Below are 20,436 nucleotides of genomic sequence, written 5' to 3'. Positions count from 1 at the left end.
CTGGCCCTCCTGTGGATATGACAACTGTGAATGAGGACTGGAACGTGTTCAAGAAGCGAGGGTTTCATATGGCTCATGTCAACATTAATTCGCTTTTACCTAAAATTGATGAACTTAGGGCAATAGAGTTCTCAACTAAAATAGCTATTATTGGTATAACAGAATCTAAACTAGATAATACTGTAACAGATTCTGAGGTATCTATTGAAGGCTATAACCTCCTTAGATGTGACAGCAACAGGCATGGAGGAGGTGTTGCTTGCTTTATTAGAAATGATATTTGTTACAATTCTCATAAGCGACTTTCAGAAAATTTGGAATGTGTCATGTTTGATGTTTTATTTCCTAAAACAAAGCCTTTCACTGTTGGAGTGTTTTACAGACCACCAGATCAAAATAATTTTGTCAATAATATTTCAGATGAATTTACTACATTAGATTTTGATGAGAAAGAATTCTATCTCTTGGGAGACTTTAATATCAATACTCTTTGTAATGGTAGAAGTATTTTCAAAATGAATAAGACAGCACTTAAGAGTGATCATGTCTCTGGATTGCAAAAGCAATGTGTAGAATTTTGTTCGCTTTATGGCCTTAAACAATTGATTGTTGAGCCTACAAGGGTAACTTGTGCTACTGCAACAGTTATTGACCACTTTTTAACAAATTGTGTTGGTAAAGTTTCTCAAAGTGGAGTTTTAAATGTTGGACTATCAGATCACCAAATGATTTTCTGCACCAGAAAAGTTAAAAAAGTCAAGTTTAATACCCACAAACATATCAAATTTCGATCTTTTAAAAACTACACAAAGGAACAGTATCAGGGTCTCCTAAGGGATACAAACTTTCCAAATTATAATGAGTTCACGGACATTGATCTGGCCTACTCTGATTTTTTGACAAAACTAATGTCAGTAATAGATACTATAGCACCTACTAAAGAGGCCAGAATTAAATGCAACTCCCAGGAATGGTTTGATGGTGAGATTGCAGACAAGATTGCTACTAGAGATAAACTTTTTAAAAAGTTTAAGAAGTCAAAATTACAAATTGATTCTGACCTCTGGAATGAAGCAAAAAGTAATGTGCAAAATTTGATCAATAAAAAGAAAAAAGAATACTATAAAAACAAAATAACAGAAAACACAGGCAAGCCTAAGGAACTATGGAAGACTCTAAAGTCTATGGGACTTGACAACTCAAAGAAGTCAGATCCTAACTACTGTCTAAAGGATGAGGATGCCTTACATTTTGATACAAAACCAAAACTAGAGATATTTAAGAACTTTTTCTCTGGTCTAGCAGATGGGCTGCTTCAAAATCTTCCTAAGCCCTCAAATAGATTTGGGATAAATGCTGTCATCTCATATTACAATCGCTAAACATTGGAAACAAGATATTCAATTTTCAGCAAGTCTTAGAAGAAGATGTGCTGAATTTGCTAAATGATACTAGTACAACAAAAGCACCAGGACTTGATACTATATCTGGAATTTTCTTGAAGGATGGTGCTGATTTTCTCTGCAGACCAATAACTCAATTATGTAATCTTTCTATCTCACTGTCATCTTTCCCTAGTGAATGTAAGATAGCTAAACTTAAGCCACTATATAAGAAGGGATCAAGAACTGATCCAAAGAATTACCGCCCTATATCTTTGCTTCCTCTTTTTTCTAAAATTATTGAAAGAGTGGTCCATAACCAAACACAAGCTTTCTTAGACGAAAACGATATATTATTTAAATTTCAGTCTGGCTTTAGAAGCTGTCATTCAACAGATTTTTGTCTATCATATATACATGACAAAATTTCAAAAGGTTTTGATGCAGGCTTGCTGTCTGGTATGATCCTCATTGACCTACAAAAAGCTTTCGATACCATCAACCACTCCATACTTTTGGAAAAATTAGGAACTCTTGGATTTTCAAATGAAGTAATTCTTTGGTTCAGGTCTTACCTTGCAAACAGAACATTTTGTGTGTCAATAGATAACTTATCATCTAATCCAGGTAAACTGGAATGTGGTGTTCCCCAAGGTTCTATCTTGGGTCCACTTCTGTTCTTACTTTATGTAAACGATATGCCACAAGCTTTAGTACAATGTGATCTTTTTCTCTACGCAGATGATTCATGTCTCTTATTTCAACACAAAGACATAACTGAGATGGAAAATGCTCCTAATACAGACTTCAGTAATTTATGTGATTGGTTTGTGGACAACAAACTCAGCATAACCTTTGGTGAAGATAAAACTAAGTCTATTCTTTTTGCCTCCAGGTGAAAAATTAAGAAAGCAGAAAAACTTAATATTTCCTACAATGGAGTAGAAATCAAGCAGCATACGAAAGTTGAATATCTTGGTTGCATCTTTGACCAATCACTGTCTGGTGAGTCAATGGCCTTACATGTGATTAACAAAATTAATGGCAAAATTAAATTTCTTTATCGTCAAAGCTCATTTTTGAACAAGGATCTGCGACGACTTCTTTGTAACTCTTTAATTCAACCACATTTCGACTATGCCAGTACTGTGTGGTATCCAAACCTGACAAAAGTTTTAAAAAAGAAGCTCCATGTTGCCCAAAACAAATGTATTCGCTTCTGTTTACAAAAAAGTAGCAGATCACATGTAGGTGCTACGGATTCTAAGGAAATAAATTGGCTACCAGTTAGCGAAAGGTTTAAAGTATGCGTAAACAATCATGCATATGAATTTTTTCAGAAAAAATGAACTCTGTACATGTCTGATGTATTTATTCCATCAATTCATAGAAGAGCTTCGACTCGTTCATCATTCCAGAGGCTTGAACAATCTTGTGAAAAAACATCCCAAGGTCAACAGTGTCTTTCCTACCTTGGACCCTCCTTATGGAATACTCTTCCTGAGGGTCTTAAAAGATCTAGTACTACAAACAGTTTTAAACACAACCTAAAAAAGCACTATTTTGATGTTATAACGAGAAGGGACTCAGATGATTTTGTGAATTAAATTCATATGATCTTTTGATAATCCTTTCGTTTTCGTTTTGCTTATCTTTTTTTCTATAAGTGTAGAAATGGACCACACTGGAAATCTCGCTTTGGCTTGTTTTGTGTTATCCAACCATCAAACATATCAACACTCAGGAAAATTGCATTTAATTTTATTTTATATTTTTTATGATACATTTTAATATTATATATAGTTTATTATTTCATTTATTTGTTTTCAATTTCTTTTTCTCTGTAAATATTTCTAACGATTTTATAATGATGGCAAATATAACTTACTTACTTACTTGTGCAGACACAAGGGAAATGCATATAATACGAATGATGTCCTTACTATGATCCTGAAAATACCTTAGCTGCAATAACTCCATCAATTCTGCTGTCAGCGTCGGTGGTGTAAAGGTTAGCATTGTTGCCTTCCAAGCAATAGATCCGGGTTCGATTCCCGGCGGACGCATTTGGCCGCTAGATTACATGTTCTAGTCTATTAAATTCCGTACGTGTGGTTTCTGCTTTGAAGGTGATTAGGAGGGAAATTTTTTTGGACAGTTAATGTTTTCAAGTTGTGAAGACACAAAAGAAATGCATGTAATACGAAAGATGCCCTTATTTTGATTGTGAAAGTACCTTACCTGTAATAACTCCTACAATTATCCTGTCAGCGTCGGTGTTGTAAGGGTTAGCATTGTTGCCTTCCAAACAATAGATCCGGGTTCGATTCCGGCCGACCCATTTAGCTGCAAGATTTGATGTTCCAGTCTATTAATTTGTGTACGTGTGGGTTCTCCTTTGAAGATGATTAGGAGGGCAACTTGTTTTTGCCAGAAAATGTTTTTAAGTGGTGAAGACACAAGGGAAATGCATTTAATACGAAAGATGTCCTTACTCTGATCGCGAAAGTACCTTACCTGCAATAACTCCAACAATTCTGCTGTCAGCGTCGGTGGTGTAAATGTTAGCATTGTGGCCTTCCAAGCAATAGATCCGGGTTCGATTTCCGGCCGACGCATTTGGCTGTTAGATTTCATGTTCTAGTCTATTAAATTCAGTTTTTGTGGTTCCTACCTAAAAGGTGATTAGGAGGACAAATTGTTTTTGACACTTATTGTTTTCAAGTTGTGAAGACACAAGGGAAATGCATATAATTCTAAAGATGCCCTTATTTTGATCGCCAAAGTACCTTGCCTGTAATAACTCCAACAATTCTTCTGTCACCGTCGGTGGTGTAAAGGTTAGCATTGTTGCCTTCCAAGCAATAGATCCGGGTTCGATTCCCGGCCGACGCATTTCGCTACTAGATTACATGTTCTAGTCTATTAAATTCAGTACGTGTCCTTTCTACTTTGAAGATGATTAGGAAGGCAACTTGCTTTTGCCAGGAAATGTTTTTAAGTTGTGAAGACACAAGGGAAATGCATATAATACGAAAGATGTCCTTACTTTGATTGCGAAAGTACCTTACCCGCAATAACTCCAACAATTCTGCTGTCAGCGTCGGTGGTGTAAAGGTTAGCATTGTGGCTTTCCAAGCAATAGATCCGAGTTCGATTCCCGGCCGACACATTTGGCTGTTAGATTTCATGTTCTAGTCTATTAAATTCAGTTTTTGTGGTTCCTACTTAAAAGATGATTAGGAGGACAAATTTTTTTTGACACTTATTGTTTTCAAGTTGTGAAGACACAAAGGAAATGCATATAATACGTAAGATGCCCTTATTTTGATCGCGAAAGTACCTTACCTGTCATAACTCCAACAATTCTGCTGTCAGCGTCGGTGGTGTAAAGGTTAGCATTGTTGCCTTCCAAACAATAGATCCGGCTTCGATTCCGGCCGACCCATTTAGCTGCTAGATTTGATGTTCCAGTCTATTAATTTGTGTACGTGTGGGTTCTCCTTTGAAGATGATTAGGAGGGCAACTTGTTTTTGCCAGAAAATGTTTTCAAGTGGTGAAGACACAAGGGAAATGCATTTAATACGAAAGATGTCCTTACTTTGATCGCGAAAGTACCTTACCTGCAATAACTCAAACAATTTTTCTGTCAGCGTTGGTGGTGTAAAGGTTAGCATTGTTGCCTTCCAAGCAATAGATCCGGGTTCGATTCCCGGCCGACGCATATCGCTACTAAATTACATGTTCTAGTCTATTAAATTCAGTACGTGTCGTTTCTACTTTGAAGGTGATTACGAGGGCAAATTTTGTTTGGACAGTTAATGCTTTCAAGTTGTGAAGACACAAGGGAAATGCATATAATACGTAAGATGCCCTTATTTTGAGCGCGAAAGTACCTTACCTGTCATAACTCCAACAGTTCTGCTGTCAGCGTCGTTGGTGTAAAGGTTGACATTGTTGCCTTCCAAGCAATAGATCCGGGTTCGATTCCCGGCCGACACATTTGGCCGCTAGATTTCATGTTCTAGTCTATTAATTTCAGTTCTTGTGGTTCCTACTTAAAAGATGATTAGGAGGATAAATTTTTTTTGACACTTAATGTTTTCAAGTTGTGAATATACAAGGGAAATGCATATAATACGAAAGATTCCCTTATTTTGATCGCGAAAGTACCTTACCTGTAATAACTTCAACATTTTTTCTGTCAGCGTCAGTGGTGTAAAGGTTAGCATTGTTGCCTTCCAAGCAATAGATCCGGGTTCGACTCCCGGCCGACGCATTTCGCTACTAGATTACATGTTCTAGTCTATTAAATTCAGTACGTGTCGTTTCTACCTTGAAGGTGATTAGCAGGGCAAATTTTGTTTGGACAGTTAATGCTTTCAAGTTGTGAACACACAAGGGAAATGCATATAATACGAAGGATGCCCTTTTTTTGATCGCAAAACTTCCTTACCTGCAATACCTCCAACAATTCTGCTGTCAGTGTCGCTGGTGTAAAAGTTAACATTTTTGTCTTCCAAGCAATAGATCCTGGTTCACTTCCCAGTTGACGCATTTGGCTGCTAGATATGATGTTTTAGTCTATTAAATTATGTAAGTGTGGGTTCTCCTTTGAAGATGACTAGGAGGGCAGCTTGTTTTTGCCAACTAATGTTTTCAAGTTGTGAAGACACAAGGGAAATGCATATAATACGAAAGATTCCCTTATTTTGATCGCGAAAGTACCTTACCTGTAATAACTTCAACATTTCTTCTGTCAGCGTCAGTGGTGTAAAGGTTAGCATTGTTGCCTTCCAAGCAATAGATCCGGGTTCGACTCCCGGCCGACGCATTTCGCTACTAGATTACATGTTCTAGTCTATTAAATTCAGTACGTGTCGTTTCTACCTTGAAGGTGATTAGCAGGGCAAAGTTTGTTTGGACAATTAATGCTTTCAAGTTGTGAACACACAAGGGAAAAGCATATAATACGAAGGATGCCCTTATTTTGATCGCAAAAGTTCCTTACCTGCAATACCTCCAACAATTCTGCTGTCAGCGTCGGTGGTGTAAAAGTTAAAATTTTTGTCTTCCAAGCAATAGATCCTGATTCACTTCCCAGTTGACGCATTTGGCTGCTAGATATGATGTTCTAGTCTATTAAGTTCTGTACGTGTGGGTTCTCCTTTGAAGATGATTAGGAGGGCAACTTGTTTTTGCCAACTAATGTTTTCAAGTTGTGAAGACACAAGGGAAATGCATATAATACGTAAGATGCCCTTATTTTGATCGCGAAAGTACCTTACCTGTCATAACTTCAACAATTATCCTGTCAGCGTCGGTGGTGTAAAGGTTAGCATTGTTGCCTTCCAAGCAATTGATCCGGGTTCGATTCCCAGCCGACGCATTTGGCTGCTAGATTGCATGTTCTAGTCTATTAAATTCAGTTCTTGTGGTTCCTACATAAAAGATGATTAGGAGGATAAATTTTTTTTGACACTTAATGTTTTCAACTTGTGAATACACAAGGGAAGTGCATATAATACGAAAGATTCCCTTATTTTGATCGCGAAAGTACCTTACCTGTCACAACTCCAACAATTATGCTGTCAGCGTCGGTGGTGTAAGGGTTAGTATTGTTGCATTCGGAGCAATAGATCTGGGTTCGATTCCCGGCCGACGCATTTCGCTGCTAGATTACATGTTCCAGTCTATTAAATTCAGTACGTGTCGTTTCTACCTTGAAGGTGATTAGCAGGGCAAATTTTGTTTGGACAGTTAATGCTTTCAAGTTGTGAAGACACAAGGGAAATGCATATAATACGAAGGATGCCCTTATTTTGATCGCAAAAGTTCCTTACCTGCAATACCCCCAACAATTCTGCTGTCAGCGTCGGTGGTGTAAAAGTTAACATTTTTGTCTTCCAAGCAATAGATCCTGATTCACTTTCCAGTTGACGCATTTGGCTGCTAGATATGATGTTCTAGTCTATTAAATTCTGTACGTGTGGGTTCTTCTTTGAAGATGATTAGGAGGGCAACTTGTTTTTGCCAACTAATGTTTTCAAGTTGTGAAGACACAAAGGAAATGCATATAATACGAAAGATTCCCTTTTTTTAATCGCGAAAGTACCTTACCTGTCACAACTCCAACAATTCTGCTGTCAGAGTCGGTGGTGTAAAGGTTAGTATTGTTGCCTTCCGAGCAATAGATCCGGGTTCGATTCCCAGCCGACGCATTTGGCTGCTAGATTGCATGTTCTAGTCTATTAAATTGAGTACGTGTCGTTTCTACTTTGAAGGTGATTAGGAGGACAAATTTTTTGTGACACCTAATGTTTTCAAGTTGTGAAGACACAAGGGAAATGCATATAATACGAAAGATGCCCTTATTTTGATCGCGAAATGACCTTACCTGTCATAACTCCAAAAATTATGCTGTCAGCGTCAGTGGTGTAAAGGTTAGCATTGTTGTCTTCCAAGCAATAGATCCGGGTTCGATTCCCGGTCGACGCATTTCGCTACTAGATTACATGTTCTAGTCTATTAAATTCAGTACGTGCCGTTTCTATTTTGAAGGTGATTAGGAGGGCAACTTGTTTTTGCCAGCTAATGTTTTCAAGTTGTTTTTTAACATAATTTTCTGTTTGCTTTTTATTAACTGTTCAATTTCAATTTTTGAAAATATTAAGCCTGAATTTGGAAATAGCACTATATTAAATAGTAAGACAATTTTACCTGTTCATAAATTATTATTCTCACCTTTTTATATTTATAATCAAACCTTTGACGGTTTGAAAGGAGAAAAAAACAGTATTAACCTGCAGAAAGAACTGGCCAATAACTATGCAAACATCTACATTCCTAAAATTATTTTTATATTTTTCGTCTTCATCATAGTTAACTTTCTTAAAGTTATTAGCTGTAGAAAGAGAAACTTATTGCTTGCATCAGCTGGTTGTTTCTTTCAAATTGCCATAGTTACACTTGCTGTACATAGTTATCACAATGAAGTTTGTAAATACTCCAAACTTGAGCGTTGTAACAAATCATCTTTCTTCGTGCCTGAATCTGTAGCTTTTTGTAACGAAATTACTAATAAGAACTTAGAAACTAACATCAAGTACTATATGTTGTCTTTTCTTGTTTTAAGCAGGAAAAACCAGACAAACTATCTTTGTTCATTGATTCTTCTTTCTGGTGACATAAGTCTAAACCCTGGCCCTCCTGTGGATATGACAACTGTGAATGAGGACTGGAACGTGTTCAAGAAGCGAGGGTTTCATATGGCTCATGTCAACATTAATTCGCTTTTACCTAAAATTGATGAACTTAGGGCAATAGAGTTCTCAACTAAAATAGCTATTATTGGTATAACAGAATCTAAACTAGATAATACTGTAACAGATTCTGAGGTATCTATTGAAGGCTATAACCTCCTTAGATGTGACAGCAACAGGCATGGAGGAGGTGTTGCTTGCTTTATTAGAAATGATATTTGTTACAATTCTCATAAGCGACTTTCAGAAAATTTGGAATGTGTCATGTTTGATGTTTTATTTCCTAAAACAAAGCCTTTCACTGTTGGAGTGTTTTACAGACCACCAGATCAAAATAATTTTGTCAATAATATTTCAGATGAATTTACTACATTAGATTTTGATGAGAAAGAATTCTATCTCTTGGGAGACTTTAATATCAATACTCTTTGTAATGGTAGAAGTATTTTCAAAATGAATAAGACAGCACTTAAGAGTGATCATGTCTCTGGATTGCAAAAGCAATGTGTAGAATTTTGTTCGCTTTATGGCCTTAAACAATTGATTGTTGAGCCTACAAGGGTAACTTGTGCTACTGCAACAGTTATTGACCACTTTTTAACAAATTGTGTTGGTAAAGTTTCTCAAAGTGGAGTTTTAAATGTTGGACTATCAGATCACCAAATGATTTTCTGCACCAGAAAAGTCAAAAAAGTCAAGTTTAATACCCACAAACATATCAAATTTCGATCTTTTAAAAACTACACAAAGGAACAGTATCAGGGTCTCCTAAGGGATACAAACTTTCCAAATTATAATGAGTTCACGGACATTGATCTGGCCTACTCTGATTTTTTGACAAAACTAATGTCAGTAATAGATACTATAGCACCTACTAAAGAGGCCAGAATTAAATGCAACTCCCAGGAATGGTTTGATGGTGAGATTGCAGACAAGATTGCTACTAGAGATAAACTTTTTAAAAAGTTTAAGAAGTCAAAATTACAAATTGATTCTGACCTCTGGAATGAAGCAAAAAGTAATGTGCAAAATTTGATCAATAAAAAGAAAAAAGAATACTATAAAAACAAAATAACAGAAAACACAGGCAAGCCTAAGGAACTATGGAAGACTCTAAAGTCTATGGGACTTGACAACTCAAAGAAGTCAGATCCTAACTACTGTCTAAAGGATGAGGATGCCTTACATTTTGATACAAAACCAAAACTAGAGATATTTAAGAACTTTTTCTCTGGTCTAGCAGATGGGCTGCTTCAAAATCTTCCTAAGCCCTCAAATAGATTTGGGATAAATGCTGTCATCTCATATTACAATCGCTAAACATTGGAAACAAGATATTCAATTTTCAGCAAGTCTTAGAAGAAGATGTGCTGAATTTGCTAAATGATACTAGTACAACAAAAGCACCAGGACTTGATACTATATCTGGAATTTTCTTGAAGGATGGTGCTGATTTTCTCTGCAGACCAATAACTCAATTATGTAATCTTTCTATCTCACTGTCATCTTTCCCTAGTGAATGTAAGATAGCTAAACTTAAGCCACTATATAAGAAGGGATCAAGAACTGATCCAAAGAATTACCGCCCTATATCTTTGCTTCCTCTTTTTTCTAAAATTATTGAAAGAGTGGTCCATAACCAAACACAAGCTTTCTTAGACGAAAACGATATATTATTTAAATTTCAGTCTGGCTTTAGAAGCTGTCATTCAACAGATTTTTGTCTATCATATATACATGACAAAATTTCAAAAGGTTTTGATGCAGGCTTGCTGTCTGGTATGATCCTCATTGACCTACAAAAAGCTTTCGATACCATCAACCACTCCATACTTTTGGAAAAATTAGGAACTCTTGGATTTTCAAATGAAGTAATTCTTTGGTTCAGGTCTTACCTTGCAAACAGAACATTTTGTGTGTCAATAGATAACTTATCATCTAATCCAGGTAAACTGGAATGTGGTGTTCCCCAAGGTTCTATCTTGGGTCCACTTCTGTTCTTACTTTATGTAAACGATATGCCACAAGCTTTAGTACAATGTGATCTTTTTCTCTACGCAGATGATTCATGTCTCTTATTTCAACACAAAGACATAACTGAGATGGAAAATGCTCCTAATACAGACTTCAGTAATTTATGTGATTGGTTTGTGGACAACAAACTCAGCATAACCTTTGGTGAAGATAAAACTAAGTCTATTCTTTTTGCCTCCAGGTGAAAAATTAAGAAAGCAGAAAAACTTAATATTTCCTACAATGGAGTAGAAATCAAGCAGCATACGAAAGTTGAATATCTTGGTTGCATCTTTGACCAATCACTGTCTGGTGAGTCAATGGCCTTACATGTGATTAACAAAATTAATGGCAAAATTAAATTTCTTTATCGTCAAAGCTCATTTTTGAACAAGGATCTGCGACGACTTCTTTGTAACTCTTTAATTCAACCACATTTCGACTATGCCAGTACTGTGTGGTATCCAAACCTGACAAAAGTTTTAAAAAAGAAGCTCCATGTTGCCCAAAACAAATGTGTTCGCTTCTGTTTACAAAAAAGTAGCAGATCACATGTAGGTGCTACGGATTCTAAGGAAATAAATTGGCTACCAGTTAGCGAAAGGTTTAAAGTATGCGTAAACAATCATGCATATGAATTTTTTCAGAAAAAATGAACTCTGTACATGTCTGATGTATTTATTCCATCAATTCATAGAAGAGCTTCGACTCGTTCATCATTCCAGAGGCTTGAACAATCTTGCGAAAAAACATCCCAAGGTCAACAGTGTCTTTCCTACCTTGGACCCTCCTTATGGAATACTCTTCCTGAGGGTCTTAAAAGATCTAGTACTACAAACAGTTTTAAACACAACCTAAAAAAGCACTATTTTGATGTTATAACGAGAAGGGACTCAGATGATTTTGTGAATTAAATTCATATGATCTTTTGATAATCCTTTCGTTTTCGTTTTGCTTATCTTTTTTTCTATAAGTGTAGAAATGGACCACACTGGAAATCTCGCTTTGGCTTGTTTTGTGTTATCCAACCATCAAACATATCAACACTCAGGAAAATTGCATTTAATTTTATTTTATATTTTTTATGATACATTTTAATATTATATATAGTTTATTATTTCATTTATTTGTTTTCAATTTCTTTTTCTCTGTAAATATTTCTAACGATTTTATAATGATGGCAAATATAACTTACTTACTTACTTGTGCAGACACAAGGGAAATGCATATAATACGAATGATGTCCTTACTATGATCCTGAAAATACCTTAGCTGCAATAACTCCATCAATTCTGCTGTCAGCGTCGGTGGTGTAAAGGTTAGCATTGTTGCCTTCCAAGCAATAGATCCGGGTTCGATTCCCGGCGGACGCATTTGGCCGCTAGATTACATGTTCTAGTCTATTAAATTCCGTACGTGTGGTTTCTGCTTTGAAGGTGATTAGGAGGGAAATTTTTTTGGACAGTTAATGTTTTCAAGTTGTGAAGACACAAAAGAAATGCATGTAATACGAAAGATGCCCTTATTTTGATTGTGAAAGTACCTTACCTGTAATAACTCCTACAATTATCCTGTCAGCGTCGGTGTTGTAAGGGTTAGCATTGTTGCCTTCCAAACAATAGATCCGGGTTCGATTCCGGCCGACCCATTTAGCTGCAAGATTTGATGTTCCAGTCTATTAATTTGTGTACGTGTGGGTTCTCCTTTGAAGATGATTAGGAGGGCAACTTGTTTTTGCCAGAAAATGTTTTTAAGTGGTGAAGACACAAGGGAAATGCATATAATACGAAAGATGTCCTTACTTTGATTGCGAAAGTACCTTACCCGCAATAACTCCAACAATTCTGCTGTCAGCGTCGGTGGTGTAAAGGTTAGCATTGTGGCTTTCCAAGCAATAGATCCGAGTTCGATTCCCGGCCGACACATTTGGCTGTTAGATTTCATGTTCTAGTCTATTAAATTCAGTTTTTGTGGTTCCTACTTAAAAGATGATTAGGAGGACAAATTTTTTTTGACACTTATTGTTTTCAAGTTGTGAAGACAAAAGGGAAATTCATATAATACGTAAGATGCCCTTATTTTGATCGCGAAAGTACCTTACCTGTCATAACTCCAACAATTCTGCTGTCAGCGTCGGTGGTGTAAAGGTTAGCATTGTTGCCTTCCAAACAATAGATCCGGCTTCGATTCCGGCCGACCCATTTAGCTGCTAGATTTGATGTTCCAGTCTATTAATTTGTGTACGTGTGGGTTCTCCTTTGAAGATGATTAGGAGGGCAACTTGTTTTTGCCAGAAAATGTTTTCAAGTGGTGAAGACACAAGGGAAATGCATTTAATACGAAAGATGTCCTTACTTTGATCGCGAAAGTACCTTACCTGCAATAACTCAAACAATTTTTCTGTCAGCGTTGGTGGTGTAAAGGTTAGCATTGTTGCCTTCCAAGCAATAGATCCGGGTTCGATTCCCGGCCGACGCATATCGCTACTAAATTACATGTTCTAGTCTATTAAATTCAGTACGTGTCGTTTCTACTTTGAAGGTGATTACGAGGGCAAATTTTGTTTGGACAGTTAATGCTTTCAAGTTGTGAAGACACAAGGGAAATGCATATAATACGTAAGATGCCCTTATTTTGAGCGCGAAAGTACCTTACCTGTCATAACTCCAACAGTTCTGCTGTCAGCGTCGTTGGTGTAAAGGTTGACTTTGTTGCCTTCCAAGCAATAGATCCGGGTTCGATTCCCGGCCGACACATTTGGCCGCTAGATTTCATGTTCTAGTCTATTAATTTCAGTTCTTGTGGTTCCTACTTAAAAGATGATTAGGAGGATAAATTTTTTTTGACACTTAATGTTTTCAAGTTGTGAATATACAAGGGAAATGCATATAATACGAAAGATTCCCTTATTTTGATCGCGAAAGTACCTTACCTGTAATAACTTCAACATTTTTTCTGTCAGCGTCAGTGGTGTAAAGGTTAGCATTGTTGCCTTCCAAGCAATAGATCCGGGTTCGACTCCCGGCCGACGCATTTCGCTACTAGATTACATGTTCTAGTCTATTAAATTCAGTACGTGTCGTTTCTACCTTGAAGGTGATTAGCAGGGCAAATTTTGTTTGGACAGTTAATGCTTTCAAGTTGTGAACACACAAGGGAAATGCATATAATACGAAGGATGCCCTTTTTTTGATCGCAAAACTTCCTTACCTGCAATACCTCCAACAATTCTGCTGTCAGTGTCGCTGGTGTAAAAGTTAACATTTTTGTCTTCCAAGCAATAGATCCTGGTTCACTTCCCAGTTGACGCATTTGGCTGCTAGATATGATGTTTTAGTCTATTAAATTCTGTACGTGTGGGTTCTCCTTTGAAGATGACTAGGAGGGCAGCTTGTTTTTGCCAACTAATGTTTTCAAGTTGTGAAGACACAAGGGAAATGCATATAATACGAAAGATTCCCTTATTTTGATCGCGAAAGTACCTTACCTGTAATAACTTCAACATTTCTTCTGTCAGCGTCAGTGGTGTAAAGGTTAGCATTGTTGCCTTCCAAGCAATTGATCTGGGTTCGACTCCCGGCCGACGCATTTCGCTACTAGATTACATGTTCTAGTCTATTAAATTCAGTACGTGTCGTTTCTACCTTGAAGGTGATTAGCAGGGCAAAGTTTGTTTGGACAATTAATGCTTTCAAGTTGTGAACACACAAGGGAAATGCATATAATACGAAGGATGCCCTTATTTTGATCGCAAAAGTTCCTTACCTGCAATACCTCCAACAATTCTGCTGTCAGCGTCGGTGGTGTAAAAGTTAAAATTTTTGTCTTCCAAGCAATAGATCCTGATTCACTTCCCAGTTGACGCATTTGGCTGCTAGATATGATGTTCTAGTCTATTAAGTTCTGTACGTGTGGGTTCTCCTTTGAAGATGATTAGGAGGGCAACTTGTTTTTGCCAACTAATGTTTTCAAGTTGTGAAGACACAAGGGAAATGCATATAATACGTAAGATGCCCTTATTTTGATCGCGAAAGTACCTTACCTGTCATAACTCCAACAATTATCCTGTCAGCGTCGGTAGTGTAAAGGTTAGCATTGTTGCCTTCCAAGCAATTGATCCGGGTTCGATTCCCAGCCGACGCATTTGGCTGCTAGATTGCATGTTCTAGTCTATTAAATTCAGTTCTTGTGGTTCCTACATAAAAGATGATTAGGAGGATAAATTTTTTTTGACACTTAATGTTTTCAACTTGTGAATACACAAAGGAAGTGCATATAATACGAAAGATTCCCTTATTTTGATCGCGAAAGTACCTTACCTGTCACAACTCCAACAATTATGCTGTCAGCGTCGGTGGTGTAAGGGTTAGTATTGTTGCATTCGGAGCAATAGATCTGGGTTCGATTCCCGGCCGACGCATTTCGCTGCTAGATTACATGTTCCAGTCTATTAAATTCAGTACGTGTCGTTTCTACCTTGAAGGTGATTAGCAGGGCAAATTTTGTTTGGACAGTTAATGCTTTCAAGTTGTGAAGACACAAGGGAAATGCATATAATACGAAGGATGCCCTTATTTTGATCGCAAAAGTTCCTTACCTGCAATACCCCCAACAATTCTGCTGTCAGCGTCGGTGGTGTAAAAGTTAACATTTTTGTCTTCCAAGCAATAGATCCTGATTCACTTTCCAGTTGACGCATTTGGCTGCTAGATATGATGTTCTAGTCTATTAAATTCTGTACGTGTGGGTTCTTCTTTGAAGATGATTAGGAGGGCAACTTGTTTTTGCCAACTAATGTTTTCAAGTTGTGAAGACACAAAGGAAATGCATATAATACGAAAGATTCCCTTTTTTTAATCGCGAAAGTACCTTACCTGTCACAACTCCAACAATTCTGCTGTCAGAGTCGGTGGTGTAAAGGTTAGTATTGTTGCCTTCCGAGCAATAGATCCGGGTTCGATTCCCAGCCGACGCATTTGGCTGCTAGATTGCATGTTCTAGTCTATTAAATTGAGTACGTGTCGTTTCTACTTTGAAGGTGATTAGGAGGACAAATTTTTTGTGACACCTAATGTTTTCAAGTTGTGAAGACACAAGGGAAATGCATATAATACGAAAGATGCCCTTATTTTGATCGCGAAATGACCTTACCTGTCATAACTCCAAAAATTATGCTGTCAGCGTCAGTGGTGTAAAGGTTAGTATTGTTGTCTTCCAAGCAATAGATCCGGGTTCGATTCCCGGTCGACGCATTTCGCTACTAGATTACATGTTCTAGTCTATTAAATTCAGTACGTGCCGTTTCTACTTTGAAGGTGATTAGGAGGGCAACTTGTTTTTGCCAGCTAATGTTTTCAAGTTGTTTTTTAACATAATTTTCTGTTTGCTTTTTATTAACTGTTCAATTTCAATTTTTGAAAATATTAAGCCTGAATTTGGAAATAGCACTATATTAAATAGTAAGACAATTTTACCTGTTCATAAATTATTATTCTCACCTTTTTATATTTATAATCAAACCTTTGACGGTTTGAAAGGAGAAAAAAACAGTATTAACCTGCAGAAAGAACTGGCCAATAACTATGCAAACATCTACATTCCTAAAATTATTTTTATATTTTTCGTCTTCATCATAGTTAACTTTCTTAAAGTTATTAGCTGTAGAAAGAGAAACTTATTGCTTGCATCAGCTGGTTGTTTCTTTCAAATTGCCATAGTTACACTTGCTGTACATAGTTATCACAATGAAGTTTGTAAATACTCCAAACTTGAGCGTTGTAACAAATCATCTTTCTTCGTGCCTGAATCTGTAGCTTTTTGTAACGAAATTACTAATAAGAACTTAGAAACTAACATCAAGTACTATATGTTGTCTTTTCTTGTTTTAAGCAGGAAAAACCAGACAAACTATCTTTGTTCATTGATTCTTCTTTCTGGTGACATAAGTCTAAACCCTGGCCCTCCTGTGGATATGACAACTGTGAATGAGGACTGGAACGTGTTCAAGAAGCGAGGGTTTCATATGGCTCATGTCAACATTAATTCGCTTTTACCTAAAATTGATGAACTTAGGGCAATAGAGTTCTCAACTAAAATAGCTATTATTGGTATAACAGAATCTAAACTAGATAATACTGTAACAGATTCTGAGGTATCTATTGAAGGCTATAACCTCCTTAGATGTGACAGCAACAGGCATGGAGGAGGTGTTGCTTGCTTTATTAGAAATGATATTTGTTACAATTCTCATAAGCGACTTTCAGAAAATTTGGAATGTGTCATGTTTGATGTTTTATTTCCTAAAACAAAGCCTTTCACTGTTGGAGTGTTTTACAGACCACCAGATCAAAATAATTTTGTCAATAATATTTCAGATGAATTTACTACATTAGATTTTGATGAGAAAGAATTCTATCTCTTGGGAGACTTTAATATCAATACTCTTTGTAATGGTAGAAGTATTTTCAAAATGAATAAGACAGCACTTAAGAGTGATCATGTCTCTGGATTGCAAAAGCAATGTGTAGAATTTTGTTCGCTTTATGGCCTTAAACAATTGATTGTTGAGCCTACAAGGGTAACTTGTGCTACTGCAACAGTTATTGACCACTTTTTAACAAATTGTGTTGGTAAAGTTTCTCAAAGTGGAGTTTTAAATGTTGGACTATCAGATCACCAAATGATTTTCTGCACCAGAAAAGTCAAAAAAGTCAAGTTTAATACCCACAAACATATCAAATTTCGATCTTTTAAAAACTACACAAAGGAACAGTATCAGGGTCTCCTAAGGGATACAAACTTTCCAAATTATAATGAGTTCACGGACATTGATCTGGCCTACTCTGATTTTTTGACAAAACTAATGTCAGTAATAGATACTATAGCACCTACTAAAGAGGCCAGAATTAAATGCAACTCCCAGGAATGGTTTGATGGTGAGATTGCAGACAAGATTGCTACTAGAGATAAACTTTTTAAAAAGTTTAAGAAGTCAAAATTACAAATTGATTCTGACCTCTGGAATGAAGCAAAAAGTAATGTGCAAAATTTGATCAATAAAAAGAAAAAAGAATACTATAAAAACAAAATAACAGAAAACACAGGCAAGCCTAAGGAACTATGGAAGACTCTAAAGTCTATGGGACTTGACAACTCAAAGAAGTCAGATCCTAACTACTGTCTAAAGGATGAGGATGCCTTACATTTTGATACAAAACCAAAACTAGAGATATTTAAGAACTTTTTCTCTGGTCTAGCAGATGGGCTGCTTCAAAATCTTCCTAAGCCCTCAAATAGATTTGGGATAAATGCTGTCATCTCATATTACAATCGCTAAACATTGGAAACAAGATATTCAATTTTCAGCAAGTCTTAGAAGAAGATGTGCTGAATTTGCTAAATGATACTAGTACAACAAAAGCACCAGGACTCGATACTATATCTGGAATTTTCTTGAAGGATGGTGCTGATTTTCTCTGCAGACCAATAACTCAATTATGTAATCTTTCTATCTCACTGTCATCTTTCCCTAGTGAATGTAAGATAGCTAAACTTAAGCCACTATATAAGAAGGGATCAAGAACTGATCCAAAGAATTACCGCCCTATATCTTTGCTTCCTCTTTTTTCTAAAATTATTGAAAGAGTGGTCCATAACCAAACACAAGCTTTCTTAGACGAAAACGATATATTATTTAAATTTCAGTCTGGCTTTAGAAGCTGTCATTCAACAGATTTTTGTCTATCATATATACATGACAAAATTTCAAAAGGTTTTGATGCAGGCTTGCTGTCTGGTATGATCCTCATTGACCTACAAAAAGCTTTCGATACCATCAACCACTCCATACTTTTGGAAAAATTAGGAACTCTTGGATTTTCAAATGAAGTAATTCTTTGGTTCAGGTCTTACCTTGCAAACAGAACATTTTGTGTGTCAATAGATAACTTATCATCTAATCCAGGTAAACTGGAATGTGGTGTTCCCCAAGGTTCTATCTTGGGTCCACTTCTGTTCTTACTTTATGTAAACGATATGCCACAAGCTTTAGTACAATGTGATCTTTTTCTCTACGCAGATGATTCATGTCTCTTATTTCAACACAAAGACATAACTGAGATGGAAAATGCTCCTAATACAGACTTCAGTAATTTATGTGATTGGTTTGTGGACAACAAACTCAGCATAACCTTTGGTGAAGATAAAACTAAGTCTATTCTTTTTGCCTCCAGGTGAAAAATTAAGAAAGCAGAAAAACTTAATATTTCCTACAATGGAGTAGAAATCAAGCAGCATACGAAAGTTGAATATCTTGGTTGCATCTTTGACCAATCACTGTCTGGTGAGTCAATGGCCTTACATGTGATTAACAAAATTAATGGCAAAATTAAATTTCTTTATCGTCAAAGCTCATTTTTGAACAAGGATCTGCGACGACTTCTTTGTAACTCTTTAATTCAACCACATTTCGACTATGCCAGTACTGTGTGGTATCCAAACCTGACAAAAGTTTTAAAAAAGAAGCTCCATGTTGCCCAAAACAAATGTGTTCGCTTCTGTTTACAAAAAAGTAGCAGATCACATGTAGGTGCTACGGATTCTAAGGAAATAAATTGGCTACCAGTTAGCGAAAGGTTTAAAGTATGCGTAAACAATCATGCATATGAATTTTTTCAGAAAAAATGAACTCTGTACATGTCTGATGTATTTATTCCATCAATTCATAGAAGAGCTTCGACTCGTTCATCATTCCAGAGGCTTGAACAATCTTGTGAAAAAACATCCCAAGGTCAACAGTGTCTTTCCTACCTTGCACCCTCCTTATGGAATACTCTTCCTGAGGGTCTTAAAAGATCTAGTACTACAAACAGTTTTAAACACAACCTAAAAAAGCACTATTTTGATGTTATAACGAGAAGGGACTCAGATGATTTTGTGAATTAAATTCATATGATCTTTTGATAATCCTTTCGTTTTCGTTTTGCTTATCTTTTTTTCTATAAGTGTAGAAATGGACCACACTGGAAATCTCGCTTTGGCTTGTTTTGTGTTATCCAACCATCAAACATATCAACACTCAGGAAAATTGCATTTAATTTTATTTTATATTTTTTATGATACATTTTAATATTATATATAGTTTATTATTTCATTTATTTGTTTTCAATTTCTTTTTCTCTGTAAATATTTCTAACGATTTTATAATGATGGCAAATATAACTTACTTACTTACTTGTGCAGACACAAGGGAAATGCATATAATACGAATGATGTCCTTACTATGATCCCGAAAGTACCTTACCTGTCATAACTCCAACAATTCTGCTGTCAGCGTCGGTGGTGTAAAGGTTAGCATTGTTGCCTTCCAAACAATAGATCCGGCTTCGATTCCGGCCGACCCATTTAGCTGCTAGATTTGATGTTCCAGTCTATTAATTTGTGTACCTGTGGGTTCTCCTTTGAAGATGATTAGGAGGGCAACTTGTTTTTGCCAGAAAATGTTTTCAAGTGGTGAAGACACAAGGGAAATGCATTTAATACGAAAGATGTCCTTACTTTGATCGCGAAAGTACCTTACCTGCAATAACTCCAACAATTCTGCTGTCAGCGTCGGTGGTGTAAATGTTAGCATTGTGGCCTTCCAAGCAATAGATCCGGGTTCGATTTCCGGCCGACGCATTTGGCTGTTAGATTTCATGTTCTAGTCTATTAAATTCAGTTTTTGTGGTTCCTACCTAAAAGGTGATTAGGAGGACAAATTTTTTTTGACACTTATTGT

General features: G+C 36.5%; 10 non-coding genes across 10 annotated transcripts; all 10 read left to right on the top strand.

Moving 5' to 3' along the window:
- The first annotated feature begins 3,376 nt into the window (after positions 1–3,376).
- Trnag-ucc (transfer RNA glycine (anticodon UCC)) lies at positions 3,377–3,448 on the top strand. Its single transcript has one exon. It is a non-coding gene; the product is annotated as a tRNA-Gly (tRNA).
- Positions 3,449–4,205: 757 nt separating this feature from the next.
- Positions 4,206–4,277, top strand: Trnag-ucc (transfer RNA glycine (anticodon UCC)). Its single transcript has one exon. It is a non-coding gene; the product is annotated as a tRNA-Gly (tRNA).
- Positions 4,278–5,035: 758 nt separating this feature from the next.
- Trnag-ucc (transfer RNA glycine (anticodon UCC)) lies at positions 5,036–5,107 on the top strand. Its single transcript has one exon. It is a non-coding gene; the product is annotated as a tRNA-Gly (tRNA).
- A 483-nt stretch (positions 5,108–5,590) lies between these two features.
- On the top strand, positions 5,591–5,662 carry Trnag-ucc (transfer RNA glycine (anticodon UCC)). The gene has a single exon. It is a non-coding gene; the product is annotated as a tRNA-Gly (tRNA).
- Positions 5,663–6,145: 483 nt separating this feature from the next.
- Trnag-ucc (transfer RNA glycine (anticodon UCC)) lies at positions 6,146–6,217 on the top strand. The gene has a single exon. It is a non-coding gene; the product is annotated as a tRNA-Gly (tRNA).
- Positions 6,218–6,700: 483 nt separating this feature from the next.
- On the top strand, positions 6,701–6,772 carry Trnag-ucc (transfer RNA glycine (anticodon UCC)). The gene has a single exon. It is a non-coding gene; the product is annotated as a tRNA-Gly (tRNA).
- Positions 6,773–11,959: 5,187 nt separating this feature from the next.
- Positions 11,960–12,031, top strand: Trnag-ucc (transfer RNA glycine (anticodon UCC)). Its single transcript has one exon. It is a non-coding gene; the product is annotated as a tRNA-Gly (tRNA).
- Positions 12,032–13,064: 1,033 nt separating this feature from the next.
- On the top strand, positions 13,065–13,136 carry Trnag-ucc (transfer RNA glycine (anticodon UCC)). Its single transcript has one exon. It is a non-coding gene; the product is annotated as a tRNA-Gly (tRNA).
- A 483-nt stretch (positions 13,137–13,619) lies between these two features.
- On the top strand, positions 13,620–13,691 carry Trnag-ucc (transfer RNA glycine (anticodon UCC)). Its single transcript has one exon. It is a non-coding gene; the product is annotated as a tRNA-Gly (tRNA).
- A 1,038-nt stretch (positions 13,692–14,729) lies between these two features.
- On the top strand, positions 14,730–14,801 carry Trnag-ucc (transfer RNA glycine (anticodon UCC)). Its single transcript has one exon. It is a non-coding gene; the product is annotated as a tRNA-Gly (tRNA).
- Positions 14,802–20,436: the final 5,635 nt, after the last annotated feature.

The sequence above is a fragment of the Hydractinia symbiolongicarpus genome, chromosome 2 (genome assembly GCF_029227915.1).
Source record: "Hydractinia symbiolongicarpus strain clone_291-10 chromosome 2, HSymV2.1, whole genome shotgun sequence".
In the NCBI taxonomy this organism is placed as follows: Eukaryota; Metazoa; Cnidaria; class Hydrozoa; order Anthoathecata; family Hydractiniidae; genus Hydractinia; species Hydractinia symbiolongicarpus.
Note: the sequence above shows the minus strand (reverse complement) of the source record. Positions and strands in the feature narration are given on the sequence as shown.